Below are 6665 nucleotides of genomic sequence, written 5' to 3' on the forward strand. Positions count from 1 at the left end.
TCAGCTCTATTCATGTTAGACTGTGGCCACTATTTTTTATGCAATTATTTTCTTCCAAAGATACATGTATGAAGATATGAGGATGTATCTGAGATAAACATGCTGACAAGCAAAAAATAAAAAAGCTCTCCTTTATCCTTTTGGGCACAAGGGTAAAAGGCCTTTCCAGAGAAGAAGCATTTTCTGAGTATAGTGACAGAGCACTATTGATTGTTTAGATACTTGTTTACATTTCCATTTTTAGCATCTATTAGTACCATGATCTTACAGTTCTTTCACAGGTCAAAGTTGAGTCCTGGTAGAAGCAAATTGTGAAATAATTTAGCTGACTTTGACTGCTATTTGCCCATCAGAAGTGCCCAAATTGAAAAGGCAGTACAGCAGTCCTGAGAGTAGATGATGTAAGCAGTCAGAAACAATTATAATATGGATAATCAATGTACTAAAGCCCAATTAAAAAAACCCAAAACAAACAAGAAAACAAACAACTAAAATTACAGAATAGAGTACGTAAGCAGAATAGGTAGGAATTGCTGATTTTTTTTCCATGTTTAACTTGTATATCAAGTACTCAATGCGAAGAAGTTATGGAATTTAATGAATAGGTTTGTAATTGGAAATGCCTCTTCTAAGTCAAGTAGATATCCAAGAGCTTCTCAGATATGAAGAACTGGGAGGAGACTTCACGTATTTATTAAGAAAGAAAATTAAATGTCCTTTTCAACAGAAGAGAAAGTCAAGCAGGAGGATGGGGTTCTTTGCACTTACAAGAACAAATCTTTCTTCCTCTTGGGTCTCCTACAGAAAGTACTGCTGCTTACCCTAGATGGGTCTGCTCTGTCTCTTAAATTTTAATTTATTATTTTTTAAATTTTGAGGGTGTGTTTCTGTGTCAGCTGCACTCTGCCCCAAAGGAGATGGACTCAGGGCAAGGGGGAATCCTCCGTTTCTCTTTGGTGAAGTGTAGCACTGTAGTGCCCAACTCACAGGTAACTGCAGAACTCAGCAGGATTTCTGAACCAAATTGACTCTGAAACAAGCTCCTCAGAGATCCCGTTTGTTTCAGAGCCTCCCTCTGACTTCAGAAAGGTTGTAGTTAAAAAACAACTGAGAGAAAAAAAAAACGCCCACAAAGAAACCCAATTAGAGAACTAACCTTGGTTTGCAACACAGCCCACAAGCAGTGAATTGGCACAGCTTCTGAGGCAGCATCTTCCTGTCCTTCTTCATCCACTGAAACAAACACCCCTGGGCACAGGGGAATTCTTAAATCAGCTTTGCCAGTAGAAGATCTGTGAGACCACCTGCCAGCTTTTAGAGAGAATAATAAACCTCACTCAAAACATTACAAAGGTTCCTTTAGAGTAAGCACTACTAAGCAACAACTAAAACATCAGTGTTATTTAACATTGTTCTCATCCTTAGCACTGTACTAGCTAAGAAGTAAATTAACTGTCCCAGATGAAACCAGGACACCAAATTGTGTATTTGTACATTTGTGTATTTGTATGGCAAATTATATATTATAAAATAATACGTGGACCCAGACAGTATAACCTACCTTGGTGTACTGTTTTTGGCTGTGTGGTGCTTAGCTGCCTACTGGAGTTAAACTATGATACTTGGAAGTGACACATCTACTCAAAGCAGCTATATTCACCAAATTTTTAGTCAGCAAAATATTGTAAGGAACACTCCCAGCAAACTGTTTAAAGGCTAAACTCATAGTTACTACTTCCCACTTTGCCCGGTATGCAGCTGTTTCTGGTGATGAAAGTAAATGTATTTCTGAAAAGTACTGCCTTACTCAGAAAAGTAAATCTCTCTAGCCTAACACAGCTGTAAAGAAAACAGTTTTGCTCTAAAATTCTAAACTTTATACCTGAAAAATTACCAATTTTTACAATATTTCATCGTGCCAGCTTGAGAAAATATCAGTAAAGAAGCTGCAAGAGTAGTGTTTTTCTAGAAGCAATCTCTCTCTTGCTCCATGTCTTTCTCTTCCTGTCTCTTTCATGATGCTGTCTCTCTAATGCAATAACCCGTTAGGTTGCAAGACTTACTTTTTAAGCAGGAATTCAGTTTCAATTTTACTTGTACTTCTGTAAGGTGAGGGTTGTGGCTGCCACCTTTCAAGAAATAATTTAACCACTAGATTTTTGGTTTGGTCAGGACTGTCTCTTCTCTGTGATGGGTCCCTCTGATAAGGATAAAATCTGTTTCCTTGGACCAGACAAAGTAAAGACACCTGGACTTGATTCTGGAGCTAAGTAGTTATGCTACCTGCCTGAGAAGAGAGTAGTGTTACAGCTGCTGTCCCAAGGACAGAGCACATACTTTGCAAACATCGGCATATGGATTGAACACATAATTGAAACCAGTTATTGGAGCCTGGCACATCCCCTTAACATTATAGCAGTTGTGGCAGGGAATAAAGAGGGAAGTGATGCAATTAGCTTTAATTGTTAATACTGTTATGGTTGCCATTACATCTCCTGAGATGCCAGATCCTGTTGATACTCAATAGGTGTTCCCCAAGAATGCCTGGTAGACAGAGCTCTCCTCAGGGAACTGAAGGAATGTTCATATTCTGGTATTAGCTAGGTCCTAAGCATCAAAGCACACGTGCCTTCAGTGCCTGGGAAACTTTAAAGGCTATGGTATGGCTCTTAGGAAGCTCAGGTGCCTCCTAAGTTAATCAACAGCTTTGAGCTTCAGTGGAATATAAGGAGATGCATGTTATTAGTCTAGCTTCTTGGAATATAAGGAAAAGAGAGGTCCATGAGCAAGTACCAGAGTAGCTTCAGAGCTTGACAAGAGGACTTACAGGGAAACAACAAAGTCCATCCTACACTGAAAGGAGTTATGAAAGAAGACTAGTGGGTTTGAATGTTGTGGAGAACCGTATTACAAGCATACAATGTATAGGCTGGCTTACTTGGTGTGTGGTAGAGGCAGAAACTGAAGTAGCACAAAGTAGATCAAGTCCCTACAGATGGCAGCTTTTCCCTGGGTTTTATGCTGTCATAGTTTTTAAGGAATTACCACACAAGAGTTAAATTGATAAGTAAAAATAAGGTAATGAAACCCAAATCCCCTGTTTTCCATTCTCCATTCATGCATTATGAATTAGTCTGATGGACTTTGAATTTGTTAAAACTGGGCGAGTACTCATTGGAGAATCAACGATAGTGATGGTGAGCAGAAAACTAAGAAATCCCAGTAGTATTGTGTGAAGTCACTAAGCATGAAAGAATTGGCTTCTTAATAGTGTTATTACAGATATCACATTCACAACTCTGTGTTGCTAAAGCTGTATATGCACATATTAAAGGATAATTAGAAGTATTAATATTATATTAAAGTTTTTATTCATCTCTAATCATTTTGGAAGCATCCATAAATGAAAGTAGCAAAGTAACTGAAGAAGGTTGCTTCTGCTTTTCAGCAACCAGGAAAGCTGGAAGGATGCACAGAGACATGTGCATGGAAACCTGGAGCTGCCTGTTGGTTCTGCAGGGACCTTGGCTAGCCGTATAAAGCGGGCAGAAAGTACTTCTGTGTGGTGTCTTCTGCCTGGGGCATATTTGCAGTGTGTGTTGCGTTGCAGATGTTTTCCAGTTCCCAGAGCTAGTAAGAAGATCAGTACAAATTAAAAAAACTGGTTATTCTAATTAACCAAATCCTATTGATTTGTTTTACCCATCCAATTTAAAGATACTTCTTAATTCTCACCTTCCCTATCCCTGCTATTTCCTATTAGGAAAACAGAATAATTGAAAGATGGATTTCTTTCAAGTTAAATAATTTATAATGTTCTAAACTTCAGATAAGATTTTAAGTAAATCTTCCTAGCTTCTGAGATTTGATCATCAATAACAAATTACCTGTCCTGTAATATGACAGTTCTACATTTAATTGAAAAGTAGTGTAACAAAGTATTTTGTAGAGTATAAATATTAATCAAGTTTCCATACAATAATTCAGGAGTGACTTAGCCCAAATGCCCAAATTGCTCTTCTGTAGAAATGGACTTCTTGCCTCTCCGCATTTTCTGGTGGCTTTTTTATAGACCAAATCCTTACTCTGTTTCCAGAGCTGTATGAGAGATGAACAGTTAAATCCTATAAAAAGTGATTAGTAATGGCAAATAGGTTACCATGGACTCCTCAAAAGGTAGCTTTGTACTGCATTTGCTCCCTTATGATTTCATGAAAGTTTGGTTGTTGCTTTCTTTTTGTAAAATACATAAAAAGCGAATGTGAACCCAGTTGCCTTTTGGTTATTTTTTTCCATACTGGTCTTACGTAAGAGTGAAAAAGGTAGCCAAATAGCAGTAATTTATACAGATTATGTCACGTGAAGGTTTATTGTGGTGCACACACAAAAAATAATGACCTGCTGAAGACTGTATTCATAACAAAAACCAAGCTATGGGAATATAGTGACAATAAACTAGTAAGGAAATACAGCGTAAAAGCATCTGTTTGGCCTTCACATCTCAAGATTTATGGTCCTGGCCTGTTGTCAGCATTTACACTTAGCTGTATTCTGCCTAACCACATTTGAGGATTTCTCAGTCCTCAGCTCAGAAGCTGCTTTCTCAGCTCCTAGTCATGCATAAGTAATATTTTCCAGAGTATTTATAATTTAATTCTAGGATTTATGAACTTAATGTCCTGGAAGATAAAAGGATGTAGACCTCCAAGAGACATCTAGAAAAGTACTCCAATGCTTCAGTTGTTAGCTTAGATGTTCACTTACTCATAGAAAGTGCTGCTTTCATTTAATCATGCTGGCTGTGCATTTCTTCAAAATAATACTGAGGCTGAGACTATTAAAAATATAGGTCACTGTCCTGGTTTGATAAGTGTTCCTCATACATTTTCATAGGGTGGAAATCTGGGAAGTGATCTGTTAGCCTGATATGGTTAGACTTCTCATGTTGGTTGACCAAAGTTCTAGCTACCACATTTAATTTCCTTATGCATGAATATATGATGTGGGTAAAAGCCAAGAGCCAAGTAAATAATCACTGAATCACAATTTAAAGTCTTAGTTTGTAGAGAACAGCCTTTATTTCCTCCAAGATTTCAGAAGCATGCTCTGGTTTATGCAAATATGACTCGCCAAGTCTGTGTGCAAGGAGTTCAGTTTAAAACTCAGTCAAGAACAGATCTCTTGAGATAAATTTCAAATCTTGTTAGACCTGTTTATTCCCACAGCTTTTATATTACACTCTGTAGATAAGAAGCTACAAACACACTGAAAAGCTGTAGGGGGAGGGAAAAGATTTTATTTGAATTCCAGTCCATTGTATTCACAACAGTATTTCTATTTATTTGCATAATGCCTCATAAGTCACCAATCATTTTAGAGCCAGATTTCATTTAAAAGCAATTATACACAAATAAAGTTAGAAAAATATAAAAGCTAGGATACAGTAAGATACACAGCAGATGTGGTTGTATGGATGTTTATTTAGTGGAACATGCTAGGTATTTGAGGTTTTTTTCTGACAGAAAATGTTTGGATTTCTTAATGAGTATTGGGAATTTCTTCAGCTCCTTCTCTTGCCTTTGCTAAGCTCAGCTGTGCAGTATCTTCAGACAAGGAGGCATTTGCAGTAACTCTTTTTTCTCTGGAAGATGCTGAGTAGTTTATTGACAAAGGTTAAAATGAGAAGGGCGAATGAAATCCTGTCTGATTACTAATGCCCAGAGTTTCCATTGTACTGACAAGGCCTTGTTGGATCAGCTACCTGGGAATGTGGAACTGAAGCACTGTTGATTCAGTTTTGAGGACTGAAAGGGAATCAAGGGATAGATGGGGGTAGGAGGGGCAGGTGGCTGAGAGTCTGGGAAAGCATCTCAATTGGATGGGGCAGCTTCCAAGAGCTGTGTAGGAAATAATGCCCCGTGACTGTGAGGACTTGACAAGGTTTTGAAAGATTTTGGTCTGTCATATCAGGACAAAGCTGAGATCTGAACCATGGTTAAGACAGAAATTTTTTTTTGGTTTAACAGCTCATGGACAAACAGTGTTTGTGACAGCTTCAAAAGGGTGAGATACGTAATTCTCAGACATCAAATTTCCCCCTTCTCCAGACTAATCTTCTGTTTGCTTTGAAATAATTGGAATTTTCACTGGGTATAGAAAAAAGTATACTCAGAAAACAAGTAATGCCAAAGGTCAACAGGAATGCTGAGGGTCACTCAGGAAAAAGAGAAAGCCCAGCAGGCAACTGGACTCTGGCACTGTGTTTTTGAAGAGGATCGTGTGGCATTAAGGAAGATCCTGGTGCCTTTCACTGAATGCCACAAACCTGGACCTGCCCTGCTTAAATTAAGACTGTTGTAGAGCTCACCTCTCTTTAGCATCACACTTCCAAAACCTATACTGGTTAACTTCAATACAAGTTCATTTTAAACAATAATTATGTTACCAGAAGGCACTGTGTTGTGTTTTATTTTTTTAAAGTAACAAGTAGGTTGTGTTCTCAAGCAGTAGCAGATAAAGGAGCTGCTCATCTCCCACGTTTTATGCAGAGCCCGTGGTCTTGTTAATTGTCCTGCTTACTCTCCTGTATCACCCATTCTTGCCACAGGATTTGAAGATTTTAGTAGGTGCGTGATAGTTAAATTAACATCATCTTGTAGTTGAAT

The sequence above is a fragment of the Melopsittacus undulatus genome, chromosome 7, assembly GCF_012275295.1.
Source record: "Melopsittacus undulatus isolate bMelUnd1 chromosome 7, bMelUnd1.mat.Z, whole genome shotgun sequence".
Taxonomy (NCBI): Eukaryota; Metazoa; Chordata; class Aves; order Psittaciformes; family Psittaculidae; genus Melopsittacus; species Melopsittacus undulatus.